Raw genomic sequence first — 16,391 nt, 5'->3', positions numbered from 1 at the left:
GGTCTTGCTGAGATGTGCTGTGGTCTTGCTGAGATGTGTTGTGGTTTTGTTGAGATGTGCTGTGGTCTTGCTGAGATGTGCTGTGGTCTTGCTGAAATGTGCTCTGGTCTTGTTGAGATGTGCTGTGGTTTTCTTTTTCTTCTCCCTGGGGGTCAATTCAGCTATTGCATCTACTGACCCCATTCTCCTGTTACCTCAGTCACATCTTTGGGATGTTATTTCTTTTTATTTCCCTCTCCTCATTACCATTTCTGACTTGATAAACTTCCTCTGGGCAATTTTAAGTCTTTCCTTCCCTTGCTTTATCTCGTTGTTCTTTTGTTTAATTCTTCATTTATTTCTTCACTTTTCTCCTTATTAAACCATGTACCCATGTGAAAAATGCGTCTTTCACACTGTTACCTATTCATCCATCTCTTTTTCCCTTAACGGTCTCTAGTAGGTGTAGGACCCTGATGGGTATGTCACCACCCCCAGGGAATAGAGACTTGGGGCTCCTCATCCTTCCTTCACTCCTGACAGAAAGAACAGCATCTGAAAGAACAGTGGGTATTGAGGAGCAAAAAGAGAGGGCCCGGTAATTAGGCGAGAGTGGTAGAGGAGCATCTAAGACAAATTCTGATTAGCCTTTGACAACACGTTTGCTTTCCTGGGTTTGTCTTTCTAGAATTCAGACAAAACCCGCTCTTTCAGCTTTCCTCTTAGCCAAAGATCTCTCATTCAGTCCTGACCAGTATCGCTCAGACCCCAAGTTCCATGCTTCATCCCCACACATGGTAAGGCAAGAGGGAAAAGGCATTTATTCAGACTTCGCACATGTGCCTGTGTATCCACCAGAGTGTCTGTCCCATGTAGGCAGGGACTCCAGCTCATTTAATTCACTTCTGTACCCTGAAAAAATATTAATTGGATGTTGAATGAGTGCTGTGAATGTTACTGTTAGCCCTCTGTCACATCAGAGACCTGAAAGGGAAACTTCCCAGTGATGCCCTTTGCTCTCCTCTCACGTTCTCTTTCCCTGCTGCAGTGACTGTGGTCTCCAACCCCTGGCTGTGCAGCAGCACTGTTTGGAAAAGGTTGGTGGGTGAAGCTTCATTGGCATTTACAGCCGCTCCCCACTGCTAGCTTCACCTGCTGAGCCCCGCCTCCTGACAGACCACAGGGGCATTAGAGTCACACAGGAGCTGGACCCTGCTACAAATCACACGTGTGAGGGTGGTGGCTCCTATGAGAATCTAAAGCCTGGTAAGTTGAGGTAAATGTAATGTGCTTGAATCATCTCCAAACAGTCCCCTCCTGTCCATGAAACAGGTCCCCATTGCCTAGAATGTTGGTGCCTGCTGGCCTGTAGTAACTGAGAAGTAGGGTCTGCTCTGCAGCGCTGAGTTGGGTTTAGCAGAGTGCAGACAGCAGGTGTGTGGGATTGTCTCACGTCCTCCGGCGCTGTGCACATTTCAGCCTTACAGTTTCCCCTTGAGTAATGCATATTTAGCGTCTTTGCTCTGTTGCTTACATTATGATACATCAACAAATCAAAGCTACAAATTTAGTTTTATTTTAACTGACTTTTCTTATTATTCATTCTGATTAAGATGGCTAGTCCCATAGCCCATTTTCACACAGACCAGACCAACTTTTGCACTTTGGATCCATTACATGAAAATTAAAGCTACATTTAGTGGGATTTGGGACCATTAGTCACCACCTGCACAGATCTATAAATGAGCATTTGCATCTATTCTCAAAAGGGGATTCCTCGGGGAGTTGGAAACCCCTCTTGGGAGGCTTGATATTTCCTTGTTTACCCAAAGCCCTTCCCCAGAGTGTGGGGAAGTCATTATGGATAAAGTTAGCACACTGGGTCTCAGCTGTTTAACTGGAGGCTGGTGTGAACACTGGTGCTTCTCTGGAGAGAGGACACAGATTATTTAAAGACTTAATTCCTAGAGCTCTGCTTCTGTGTGGGCTTCCTTTCACCTTGCAACTGAGGACTCTTGGAATTCTTCTCCAACATAGTCTTAAAGTCACAGTCTCCATTACATTTTTTAAAAATGTGTAGTTGTTTTATTATTTCTTCTAAAGAAACACGAGTGTTTCTCATTAATGGAATAATGCATAAGCATGAAGAAAAGTTTATGAAACATAGAAAGTTATGAAAAAGAAATAAAAGCTCTCCATAATTCCTCTAGCTAGATATAACGATTCTTTATATTTTGACACATTTAAGTCTTTTTCAATGAGTACATAGAATGTATGTTATTTTTGTAAAAATCAGATAGTCTCATATAGTTTTACTAGTCAGTGAACTTCTGTAATTTTATATTTAAAGATTGCATAACATAGCACTGCATTAATGTACCATAAATTATTTAGCTAATTTTCCATCGTTGGGCATTGAGTTTTGACTACCCCAAGCCATTCTAATAGATATGTCCTTAGACTGAACCGAGCTTATTCCCTCAGCATAAATGTCAAGATCGGGTATTTTTGGGACAAATACAATGCACGTATTTTTAAAGCATTGATATTTACAGTCTAATTTTCCCATAAATTTTAAATAATCTTTTCTTCCACCCACTGTGTTAACCAGCCATGCCTCTCTGCACACCCTCTGTGAAGCTGTTCCATCCCACCCCACTACTTGATTTACAGAGGATTTACCCTGCATTGGCACCAAGAATGGTCCCTGAATGCTCTAAGCCAATTAACAAAGTGTTACCACCCTTACAACGGTGATTGGTTCAGGCATAGGCGTTTAACACAGATCTGATTCAACTGGATAGTACCATTTCCCTGGCCATGGTGATTGGTTAGGAATTGGTCGCAAGACCTAAATTCATCCAATCAGAATGAATACCAGGACTGAGCTGATGCGCTTCGCCACTGAATGCCGCGGTAAGTAGCACACTCCAGGATCTACTGTAGTCTTTTGCCTCCATGAAGACAGCCAGTTTCAGCACAAAGCTGATAAGTAAGAGAACAGAGCTGAAGAATTACAGAGGTTGGGACTTGATCACTGATTGAATCATGCCTGAAAGCGACTCTTCCTTTGAATTTGTAAAATTTTGAGAGCACACTAATTTTTTTGTGATTATTTTGAGTCAGTTTTCTGTTATTTGCAGCCAAAAATCATTTAAATTGACACATTTGGATACTCTCTTAGATAAAGTATCTTTCCGAATATACAGGCAAAAAAGGCAGCTTGTTGTGGTTTTGGTTACACTTCCTTGATCTCATGCAGGGCTGCAGAGCTTTTCATGTAGTTATTGGCCATTTGGGTTCCTCCCTTAGAGACATCTTCATATTTTATTTTTGTAATCATGTCTTCATGTATTTCTTTTTTCTTCCATGTGTTTCTTCTTGCAGAAAAAAAAGGAAGAAACTTCCAGTCATACCCATTGAAACATTCCATGCCGGTTACTTGTTTTGTTGGCTTTGAAAATTGTGAGTTTTAAGATTCAGAACTCTAAAGATTTTATGTACTGAAATTTGTAACTTTGTCTTCCTAGATTCTGCCTTTGCTCATATTCTTAAAGAATCTTATTTCACTCTACAAGTAGAGAGATATAAAACTTATATTTTCCTCTTGTTTTATATATTTGTGCTTATCTTCACATTTAAATCTTTCCTTAAAATATTTTGGTGTATGTTGTCTGATGCACAGTGTCTGAAGCATGTCGTGTGATGTGTGATTTATGTTGTATATGATGCATGCTGTGTGATGTATGTTAAGGTCAAACTTTATTTTAAATGGAGGCAGCAACTAAATATTTGAGGCAAATAATCTTGAAATATAAAAGTAAAATAAGCCATTTGTTGTTTTCTTTTTCTCCGATTCAGCCTTTGGAAGGTAGGAAAAGTTTTCTCATTGGTTTGTTATTCAAGGTGTGATTTTTAAAAACCCATTTTTTTTTTTTTTATAAGCAACTCTTATTCTGAGTTGTATTTTTGGCCCATGTGGGGGTGTTGGTGCTATGACTAAGATTAGATGTTTCTATGGCTGCAGATGACTTTTTTTTTCCTTAAGAGAAAGGAGCCTGCCTTTATCTTTGAAGCCCTATACAAAAGGCCCAGCACTGGCTGGCTGTGTCCTATAAATACGTTTCACCGACACTTTGTAGTGGATATTCAAACAGGAAGTGGAGAACCAGGAACTGGGAAAAATAGTCGTCCTAAATCTGCTGTTCAGAGATTAACACCAATGAAAAGGAGCATGGCAGGTCTTTACTTTTTCTTTGAATTGCAATCTTTTATGTTCCAACCACACAGAGAAGGAGAAAGAAGTTTCGGGCCTTATGGGGAGGTTTCAGATGAAAAGTTTTTAGAGGACTTTGGTGCAGAGCAGCTTAATGAGGTGAAAAAGATTCAGGCCATTTCTGGAGGCCTGCAGTGAAAACAAGGGCATGGCCGGCAATGATGTAGAGGTTGGATGGAGCATTTGAGCAGATCTTGATAAGGGATGCCAAGGTCAATACTGCCGCGTCACTGCTGGATGGTCTCATTCCAAGAGGACTGGAGGACATGTGGGCCCTGCTGTGGAGCGGGGGCTCCAGTGCTGAGTGGGCTCCATTGTGTGTCCTCAGAGTTCAGGGATCTTTATGGAAATTATAGTTGAATATAAATGGCACAGACTAACTGGACGTTGTCACAACGTGCCTCAAAGCACTGGAAGGCTTCTGTAGAAGCGTTACCAATGGATTTGCAGTGCTGGCTTCTCATGTTTATCTGGCATCAAGCAGCAGAACCAGGAGGCGTGAGTGGTGGCTGCTCTGACTGACTCTCCCAAGTACCATTTCCACCCACTCTACCTAGTCACTTATGTGACTGCTGCTCTGGTTTGGTCCGGGGTTGGCAAACCTTCTCTGAAAAGGGCCAGATAGTAAATATTTTAGACTTTGCAGGCCATATGGTCTCTGTTGCAACTCAAGCCTGCTGTTCCAGCATGACTACAGCCATGCACAACATGTAAACAAATTGTCCTGGCTGTGTTCCAGTAACATTTGGTTACAAAACACAGGTGGTGGGTAGGGTTCGGCTGTGGGTTACCGCTTGCTGCCTTCTGACCGAAACCCTTATCCCTCACAGACTTGTTGTAATGACTTCTCCTCCTTATGATCATTCACTTAATTTTAGTTCCAAAATCATTGATTGTTTTAGGTACTAGAAGTACCTAAAGGATCAGTAAGGCAAGGACGCTGGACTTGAAGAGCTGAAAGGAGGGAAAACACAGATGGGAAGCCCCCGACAGGGGTGCAGGGAGGGAGGCTCCTCTCAGAGAACCTGCCGGAAGGGGCTTTCTGGAGAGATGCTCACCTCCCTCTGCTGGTCGACACCTTCAGTTGTACCTATGACATGTTCACAATGCCTCAGTAAGGCCTGGAGGTCTTTCATTACTATCTGGCTATCTAGCTTATCACCATCTTTCTAGACTCATCCTTTTCACTTTCTGCTTCTACGCCTTAAGTTCTCATTACAGTAAAGCTTAGTTCTAGCTGCAGTAACAGCTCACGGCATGGCACTATTTTACATTCTGCCTTTGTCTGTGCTATCTTGGAATAAACTCCCTTCATTCTCTTGCATCCAACAAACGGAGGAATTTTCTATGCAAGCTTTCCGAGGATCGTACCGGGATGCCTTGTTCGGTGAGGCGGGTGAGATGATGAGCCTGTTCGTACCTGAAGGTGTCCGAGCAGGCATTGGTTGAACACTTGGCCGGGGTAGCAGATGCTGTTGGAGCCCCGCCCAGACCTGACATCCATTGCTAACTGCTGCAGGTGTTGACCACTAATGGTACACACCTGCATTTCCCCCTGAGGATTTCCCTAAGCTGATGAAAACCACTTTGCCCGTGGATATTGAGAAGTTTACACTCTTCCTTTCTCCCTTCACCCTTCCTTCCAAACCCAGCTTGCAGCCAACGACTACCCGATATAGGGGCATAAAAACCTGGCGCTCCTGCCTGGAAGAAAGGCCAGCTCTGTGACTTAAGAGCTCCCCAGGGATCAGGTAAAGCTGGGGATTTTCCTAAAGCCACACCTAGGCCTAGTTTCTTCCTTTGCCCTATCCCCCTTCTCTCATACCCTTACAGGTTTCTTCTGAGAGCATTTCCTTAATAAACTATTTGTAAAGGAATCCTTGAAAGAACAGTAAAATTAAATGACTCTTAAGATTTCTTATTAGTCTACATAAATCTGAGTATGAAAAAAAATCTTTGCATGGTTGAGTTAATAATATGAATTTTAAAATCAAATATACTTGGACTCCAGTCGTGCCTCTCTCACTGTGCCACAGACATCTTTTGTGGTGTCTGTAATTCTCAGTGTCCTTATCAATAAAATTGGGGTAATAATAGGTACTATTATTACCAAGAGTTATGAGAAATAATGTATATAAATTATGTAAATTTAACACATAAATCATGCTCAATAACAGATATTTTTGTTATCACTATTAATGTTGTATGCTCCCAAAGGAGAAAATAAAAAAAAGCAATTAAAAAACTTATTTTGAGGCAATAAGAATATTGTCTGAGTGACGTAATGGGAACTGTGATAAATGCAAATGCTTGCACGTGTTGTATTAGATGAACATACTTGGTTTCCCCACTGTACTTTCAGACTAGCACACAGGAGGTGTTCATTAAATATTTATTGATAAATACAAGGTGATAAATACAAAGTTGCCCCCAAAGTCGCCAAACACAGGGGAAAAAGTAAAATTATAGCCAAATGTACCTTTATTTACAAAATATTCATTAAAAAGTTTTACAAAGAGGTGGCCAGCACATAGAGAGTATTTTGTAAATATTTGTAGAATTTTCCCTGTGTGTGGAGACATTCCACGCACCTGCCATATTCATGGATGAGGAGAGAGGCACAAATTCTTGCTCTCACGGAGAAGGGATTACAGGAGTGTGGGTCTCACTGGGGTCACCTGTAAGAGTTTGCTATCGTGATGTTGACGCTCTGTTCCATCAAGAAGTGGGCACAGTTTTGTTTCTTTCCCTTGAATGAGTCCTTCTCTCTGACTTGCTTCTGTCACCTAGAATGCGGGGGCGGAGACGTGACTTCTGAAGTTAGATCAAAGAAGGTGATAAGATATTTTTCTACCTCTCTCTCAAACTCTGTCACTCCTTCTCTCTCGAGACATGTGACTGTGAAGTGATGGGCTGAGGCCATCCTGCTGGAGAGACTTCACAGAAAGGCCCCTGGGAGAGGAGAGGTCGCTGGTCAGCAGCAGGCACCACCTGCCTGACAGGAGGGCACCTTTCAGGGGTGTCCAACCAGGGGTGTCAACCGCAGGCCACACGGTAATTGTTTGAGGACTATTTTGCTTTATGTGGGGTGTTGGATATTGCAAAAAAGTCTGCATGGACCTTCTTTATCTTTTGTTCATCAGCTTTCATTAGTGTTTGTGTATTTAATGTGTGGCCCAAGACAACTCCTATTATCCTGATTTGCAGCAGAGAAGAAAAAAGGTGGGACCCCCCTGAGTGATCTTAATTCCTGTTCTCAAGTGTTCTGTCCAAGATCCCAGAAGCCGTAAAACATAGATAAACCACTGCTATTGCACTTTGTTGGAATTCTTAATGCACAAAAATCTGAAAGCAAGATAAATGGTTGCTTTAGACTACCAAGTTCTAGGACAGTTTTTATGTGGTCATAGTGACTGGCACAGTAGTGAAGAAAACTAATTTAAAACTGTACTTTCCTATACCTAGTGGTTCCCAGGGTCATAAACCAAAATCCCCCCCAGACGTCTCCCACTGGCCATCTGCCTGTTGGGTTCTAGGTTTCTATCCTGCTGTAGAAACTGCTCCACCCTTCAACTGGGGTGTATTAAAGAGGTCCCACCGCTTCCTCCTTGAAATTCAGGCTTTCAAAAGGAAACAAATTCTGGATGTTTGTAGTATCATTGACAGCAAATACACAGCCAATGGCCTTCCACTGGGGCACCGGCGCTCCCTAACATCTCACTTGTATGTACCATACGAGTCCTTTGCTTATTTTTGCCTTCATAAAGTATGTGTTTAGTTGTCTTATCCTAAGACACAATTCAGTCTTCTCTTAAAGATGAATGGCATCCTTAATATTTAGAGAGAGAAAACTTTAAAAAGGACTGTTTTGTTTCACTGTTTAAAAATATAAAAGTGAAAGCACAAACAAGACTTGGTAATTTTTATTCTATTCAAAAGTTTGGATTTGGAAGGGGTCAAGGGGCCATCTCACTTTAAGGCCGTTTGCCTTTCTTTCTTGCTGTCAATCTGAGGATCTGGTGACAGGGAAAGGGGGGATGTGTTCAAAAGAAGCACCATAGTCTTTATTAAAGGAAATAAATTTCTGATAGTTCTGAACAGAGGACTATCCCCGAATCAAGGAAAGGTGCAATTTTTGTTGTAATCGAGTAAGCATGATGACATTCGGCAAACAATCCATATCCTTCAACTAAACTATTCCTGGAGGGCATTTGCTATTTAAAGCTTTGAACATAAAATATGGGTTCCTAGGAATTTTTCTCCTTTATTAATATTCTTTTTGGCAGTGGGTTGTTGCTCTGTCTCTCAGACGGCTCTTGGTGATAGTTGGTGGAGCCACAGAAAGTATCACTTAAATTGTTTGTCTTTCTTTATCTTATTCTCAGAAACAGGACTCCAATGGGAGTTGGGAGGAAAATGGAAACCGTGTATCTTATGTTCTACTGAATCCCTGGGCCGTTCACATTTGGCATCAGGATCACCATGGGGTCAGTCAGAAATGTGCTTAATAAATATGCTATGTGACGCCAGCTTTGCAGAAGGGACTGAAGCTCAGAGCTTTGGAGTCTGTGCCACTCATTGGTGGGAGGCCCACTGCAGTCCTGGTGGCCTGGGGAATTTGCACGTGATGGAGCCGAGGGGTTGACCTCGGGGAACTGAGTCTGTGAGCTCCCTCAGCCCTTACTCGCCTCTGGGGTCACTCACTAGCCTTCTTGGCTCTAGCAGAGTGTGAGTCATTTTGATTAAACTCACAGCCCTCCCTCTGCTTGGGAGAGACCTCTGCATCCTCTGTTGGGAAAACTACAATCCCGAGGATTATTACTACTGCCATTTATTAAAAAACAAAAACAAACAAAAATGTCAAAGGCAGAGTGAGCAAGTCTGAGTGGTCCTAGCTCAGTGGTCTGGGTAATAAGGGTAAGGTGGGGACTCGCATCACCCAAATAGCATTGAATCTACTTGGGTTGAATCTACTTGCCGCAGATCATTTCTAGCAAAGAGTCGGCACTTCACACCCTTAAATTTCCATTTGATTATCAGAGGATGAGAAACCCATCTCTGAATTTTACCAACAGTGTTTGTATTCTTTCCATTTCCAAATAGTCCCGGTTTTTGGTCCTTCAGAGACAGATGCAAGATCTCTCCCAGTGCAGAGCTGTCTCAGCTTGTTAGCCAGGATCAATCGGCCCTTGATGAGAAAATTTCTCTTATTAAACAGGAAACCTCCGGTTTGGGTCACTTATCCTTGAGCCGACTTTCTTCTTTGTAGGAGAAAAGCCTGGTGTGATTCCGGGTTCACCTCCCTGCCTTCTCCCCTTCCATCTGCTCCTTTCTCCCTCGGGCCTCAGCTTGCCACCCCGACTCTTCACCTGCACCTCTGCAGTTTTTCTAATAGTTGGTTCCTTCCTCCTGTCTTCCACATGTCCCCCAGGGGGGGACCAATCTCAACTGTCACGATTCACACAGTGTGCTGTAATCATCTTCTTATGATTTGCTTTTCTTAATAAAAGTGAGCCTGAGTGTCCAGGACTGTGTCTCTTTTACTCATATTTCTGTGCACTTAGCATTATGGTCTGTGCTTATTAAATTTTCTTTTGTTTGTTGTTTGTTTTAACATGGAAAAAAATCCTCTGGTGCAAAACCCTCTGGCCGATGCCCTGCCCCCTGATGCCGACGTTTCCTCCGTAGCCTTCACACCTCTGCAGTGGATTTCCACACCCGGGAACTCCCTTTCCTTCTGACTCTGTGTGGCTTGCATTTTTTTCTGTGTACACTGTCTTCTTATCTAAATATGATTAGCTGACAGCACAATTAACACCAATAACAAAATGAATCATTAGTGTGATGCTTGTTAATGACGTCCCGTGGCTGAACTGCCACGCTGCCTTTACTGTATTTGGACATTGTGTTTTTTGTGATTCTGTACCATAAACTCTATCAGGAGTGGGATTCTGAAGAGGAGGCATGTGCATCTATATTCTCACCTAAGTGGGAAAGAACGGGCCCAGGTTGCGTGTTTCCTTTTCATGCTTTGTCCTGTGTTATATCCTCATCAGTATTCAGACACAGCGTCTGATTGGTCAAGAAATAACGCAGCACACTGTCGTCTCTAGGGGTTCAATATCATATTAAATTCTACAGACAACTTTTCAGTAATCGGGTATTTAAAAGAATTTAGGTCTATGTAAAGATGTCAGACTTTTTTTTAACCTCTTATTTTTTTTAAATCTTGCTTCAAATATTGATCTAAAGTAAAAAATACATTTAAAAAATTGAATTGATGAATTTAGGGAAAATCTATTGCTAAAAGCTGCCTTTTATGTTTTTCTATGAAAAGGATGCTACTTTCCAAAGGACGCACTTTCATTTTTGTTTAGGTTTAAGCTACAGTAGGACTTGCCTTATACAGGTTTAGATTCTGGGTCTTAGCAGGTTTCTATAGCACTAATGTTTATATATTGGATATTTATATCATATCTGAATCAATAACACACTGACTGCCTAAATTCTGTTGAAGGCCACTTCTTTCTGTATGTAGATCTATTCTCCCCAGCTAGACGGGAACAGGATTGCGGCTTCTACTCATTTGTATTTTCAGCCATGGTTCTCATGATGCCTGCTGAAAAAAAATGTTCAGTAAACATTGATTGATTGATTTATTCATCTCACCCTCTGAATGGTATTTCAATTCCTAAATGCTATTTTAAACATTACACTCTCATTTCCTTTTAAAAGAACCTTTGAGGATCGATGTTTTTCTATGGGGACACAAAATGTAATGGTCAAAAGCACCATCCCTGGAGTCTGGCTGCTTGGGTTGGAATTCCAGTCCTCCCATTTGCTAGTTCCTCAGTTTCCTCATCTATAAAGTGGGCACAGTAATACAAATGGTACCTGCCTGGAACTGTGACAATTAAATGAGTTAAGATACATGGGATGTACTTAGAGAAGGGCCTGATGTTGAATAGTGTGTGAAATGTATGTTTCTGTGTATGTACATACATAAACACATACATGTACAGATATAAATAAAAAGGGTTCTGCCATGTTATAGGATCACAGAACAATGGGTGGAAAGGACCTTTTGAATCCAGAATGAAAAGAAATGGGAACATGGTCAGAAGCTTGGTTGAGCTTAGTTGTGACACTTCTGGAAGGACTTTGTTGGTCAAACAGGCATGTTAATAACTTTATTACTGATTTCACTGGTGTTTTGAGGGTTAGGATGGAAAAATATATCCAAGCACACTGTAAACAGCAAAGCTTGTTAGCATGTTTATACCACTGAACCTACACACAGGAAAACCGGAGTCCGCCGTACGGCCTTCGGCAAGCTACTCCTTCTTTCTGGGTCTGCTTCATACTCTGAAGTGTGGATAATAATAGAACTCAGGCTGTAGACCAGGTGGAAGAATCAAAGGAGTTAATACACACAGAGATGCAGCAAGGGGCCTCCAGACACCACAGGGTAATAGGATTAGCTGCTCAGTATTGTATATTCTTCCAGTAAACACTTATGATCCAAAAAAGGTCTGTGCCTACTTATAAGAATTCCTAGGGTATTGTTAAAAATATGGACCCTTTTGCTGAAGTTTTTGATTGCTAGTTTTAGGATAGGTCTGAGGGCATGGATAAGCAAAACATCACACAGTTCCTCAGTTCGGTTTTCCTATATTGACAGACATGTGCTTTAAAATCCCTTATCGCTGCGCTGAGAGCTATCAGGGGCTGTGTAAATTTCCCTGTCTGATATGTGCTTTCCCCACAGTGCAACATAAATGCAAACACACAGCAGAGAACATTTCCCATGTAGACAAAGATGGATAAATACAGTTTAGCACACATCCTGCTCCAGGTTTATTCTGCCTTCCATTAAGGGAGGATCTTCTAGTTTCACATATTATCTTTGCTTCTGTAGGAGGAACGGTGCTGCAGAGAAGCACAGAAACCAATTGTATTTTTTCGTCTGAGGTGGTTTCCTGTTCTATGCTCAAATATATCTTCAAAGGACTAGTCTTGCTTGAACAGTCTAAACCCTAAACCAGTAATTTTCTGGGTGCTAGAAGCTACCGCTTATGAGAGATTTCCTTATGAGTGGCAGGAAAGATTGCTTTGTATTTTTAATAAGAACAATAAGACTAATTCTTCTCCTCAAAAATGTCTAATTTAAGGCTATTTGTTCACTTGCCCTCTCAACACTGAATCATCCTTATTCTCAACACTTGAGAAATTTGGCAGAATTTATGATTAGCTAACAAGTCATGGAAACTGGAATGTAGAAGTTATTTCTACTTTGAGCGTTACCTTGGTAAAATTACTGGCTGGTGATTCAGCAGCCCAGTTCTTTGATTTATCTTTGAATTCTTGGCATATAGTTTGAAGGTCTGGTACCTATGAAATCGTCAGTTAGTACGTGATAAAGGAGACTGATGCTTTGTACCGTGCATTTTGCCAGACCTTGTGCTGGGTAGTTTTCATTATCTCATTTAACCTTCACCCAAGGCGGTAGACACATCCCTACCCTTATTTTACATAGGAAGAAGCTCAGGTGCAGTGAGCTTAACTAACTTGTCAACTGCCAGGAGCTGGTGAGTGACAGAGGCCCTGGGTCCTTTTCTATTCCAGACATTAGTTCTAAAAATCTGCCTTCATTAACCTATAAAGAAGAGATGCACAAATGAATATTACCAATGTGAGCTTTGATTCCTTGGTGATGCTGTTCCAAGTTAGCCCCACCAGGCCGGGATGGGTCTCTAACTGGTGTGAGTCTGCTCCTGTGCTTTGTATATCATCTCTCCTCCACTAAATTATAAAGTACTCTAGTGCAGGAACAGTGCTCATTATTTTCTTCCCTTACCTCTTATATATGCAGTAGATTCAACATAGAATTTCTCTCTCTCTTTTTTTTAAATATTGACCTACACAGCCAACTCACTAGACCACACTAAAAATAAACTGCAGAGAAACAGCAGGTGGCTGGCCTTGGTGCTCTCTATCTGAAAGGTTACAGGGATGACTAATCATTTTTTAACTTCTTTGGTGAAGCCTGATGCAACTGAAAATTATTTTTTTCCAAAAGTTGTACTTCAGAGCACTGCCATGAGAAAAGGCATTGCTTTTTCTTTATCTTACAGGGAGAATTCCTACAGGATAGTAAATTCCCACACTTCTGATGTGAGCTGCAATTCTGTTTGCTTCTTGTTTGATCATAGACAAAGGGACAGGGATTTGGAGTCTTTGATACTCTTTTTTGGTGTGATAGAATTCATCTCTGCACCAGTCCTGAATCGATATCTGCTGATTTCACTTAATGTTAATATAATGTTTAGTGTCACTTAATACCAAGAATCAAAATGGTAGCACATGAAGACTTGAGTTTGGGTTTTCACTGAATATTTACCTGGAATAACAGTGGCCCATATGGGGTTTAAACAGAAAAGCACATTGTAAATGGTAACGGAGTGAGCTAAGCCTGACTGTCATCAGCACACGAGACAGACCAGCTACTTGCCATGGCTAATTTTCTGTGTCTAGTGGCTGGTCTAAGAGATGATGATAAATTAAGATAATAAAACATTATTTTGGGGTGTGTCTGTAAGGGTGTTTTGGGGAAAGATTTGCATTTGGGTCAGTAGACTGAGTAAAGAAGAGCCCTCTCCAGAGCAGGTAGGCACCATCGAGTTCTCTGAGGGCCTGGACAGAGCAAGGTAAGGAAAGAGTGAATTGTGCTCTCTGCTCAGCCTGGGACATCTGTCTCCTGCCCCTGGGCTTTGGAATTCCAGCAGCAACTCCCACCACTGCCCGCCCTAGTTCTTAGGCCTTCTACCCTGTGGGAGCTGCACCTGGGCCTCCAGCTTGTAGATGGCAGATGATAGGACTTCTCAGCTTCCATAAGCACGTAATCCCTTGTAATCAATGTTGTTTTTATATCTCCTGCTGGTTCTGTTCCTCTGGGGAGCCCTGACTAACATGGGGCCCTTTGTTTCCATGTACTTCACCTTGGCCCAGCGTGGCCCCAGCCTGTTTACGGGGTGGGAACACGGACATGGGGTGGGAATCATCACATCCTACAGTTAAATATTTGATAAAGAAATTAATGTATTAGGCTTAATATAGAGTTTTGTGGATAAACTTTTCTAACTTATGAAGTAAGTTTTGGGTTTGTGGAACTATGAGAAAGTAACAAGGTCTACTTATCTTTCTATCTGTCTATCTATCATTGGTCTATCTCTCGTACTAGTAGCAAAAGGGGTAGGTCTTGCCAGCCAAATACTCCTGGTGTGGAATTGTTCTGTTATCTAAGAAAGGTAAGCAGGTAGCAAGGGACTAGTGTGATACCCAAAATATGTTCCACAGAACATATAGGAAGGGTCCAGGGAATAGAATTATTTTGGAGTATAGAAATGTTATGTGCTAAATAATTTTTTTTTCCAGAATGGACCAGACAGATGGATTAAAAAAATTCAAGATTATGTTTCACAATCGATTTCACTTGTGCATCAAGATGGCTACAGAAACAGAGAAAAGCTGCTCTTTCTCAAAGAACAGGTGAAGAGAGATTAATTGAAGAGTAATCATTAGTTTGCTAATGGCCTTGAGATTAAAGTTAACAAAACTCAGCAGGATAGCAGCAAGGGCCGGCAGAGAGGGGGCTGCCCACTTAGAAGCACAAGGCTTTTGTGCAGTGGACTCTGCTGAAACAGACCTTGTAGAATCATGTTACCCTGGAGATTAGGAAACTTTACAGAAATTGTGTTAAGAAGAAAAAACTTCTGACTGAGAAGAGAGGTTTGAGGATGTTGAAACCCTGTCTCTGTGTAGCTATCTAAATACTGACGTCAGGCGTTCTCCTGATGTGCACACCAGATCCCAGACTGAAGGTTACTGTGCTCACCCGCTACCCTCCCCTGGGGCCCTGACCCTGGAGGGAACTGGCAGAGGTCATAGCCTAATCCTCTCACTAGCATCCTTAGTGCAAGATTATTGGGGGAAAGTTAAAAGATACAAAACAAAATATGATATATTTCATGTATTTATGTAATTGACTTACATAAATTGAAGGCAGAGATTGCACATAGGTAGCCATGATGTGTAATTCTAACATCCCTGTTCTCAGTAAATGTCTGTCAGATTAACCGTCGAGGGTGGGAAGGAAATCTGGAGGGGAGAATGGTGACCTCACAGCCAGAGATCCGGGTCTGTAATGTCTGGGTTATTCTGTGGGCTTGGCTCATTAACCATTCTTGATGGGTGCCTTCATTATTTTTTCTGTAACAATTGATTTTTTCCTCTGTTATAATGTATCTTCCGTTATAGCTTCTATTCTATTTCTTTCCATTTTTGAGATGCACTATCTTGGCCCCCATCCAAAGCTTTCTTAATTTTTTTCTTGATTTATAGGAGGAAATTCACTTTCAGGAGCTGAAGTCAGGATAAGTGGCAAGCGAGGAATTACAGTGTTCACCAGCATCTGTCTTCCACCCTTCTTCTGGGTCCACTGCACCCCTACCCCCTCGCACCTGGCTGAGAGGCTAGAGCACACCAGCGGTGCATTGAGGCTGGAGCGCACCAGCGGGGCATTGAGGCTGGAGCATGCACACCAGCGGGGCATTGAGGCTGGAGCACACCAGCGGGGCATTGAGGCTGGAGCATGCACACTAGCGGGGCATTGAGGCTGGAGCACACCAGCGGGGCATTGAGGCTGGAGCACACCAGAGGGGCATTGATTGCCATCTCTGGGCTGGGCTCTAAAACCTCTGCTGAAGTCACTTCACAATTATTTTTACTTTTCTGGTCTCGTGGCGAGCTCTACAACAGTGCTGTCCAACGGAAATATTAAATTGTCACATATATAATTCAGAAATTTCCAGAAGCCACATTAAAAGTAGTAAAAGAAAATAGGTAAAGTTAATTTCAATAATACATTACTTTAACACAATTTATTACCCTTTCAAAAATGTAACTGATATAAGGTGATTTAAAAGACAGGTTATATACTTTTTGTTAAATATCAAGTTTTCAAAATCCAGTTTTATTTATTTATTTATTTTTTTATTGAACGGTAACTATGTACATTAATGCACTTCTAGGGTACAGTGTGGGGTTTTCACATGCAATCTGAAATACTTCCATCAAC

Source organism: Otolemur garnettii, unplaced genomic scaffold (assembly GCF_000181295.1).
Source record: "Otolemur garnettii isolate 467f Iridium unplaced genomic scaffold, OtoGar3 scaffold00010, whole genome shotgun sequence".
In the NCBI taxonomy this organism is placed as follows: Eukaryota; Metazoa; Chordata; class Mammalia; order Primates; family Galagidae; genus Otolemur; species Otolemur garnettii.
This window is presented reverse-complemented; position numbering follows the sequence as displayed.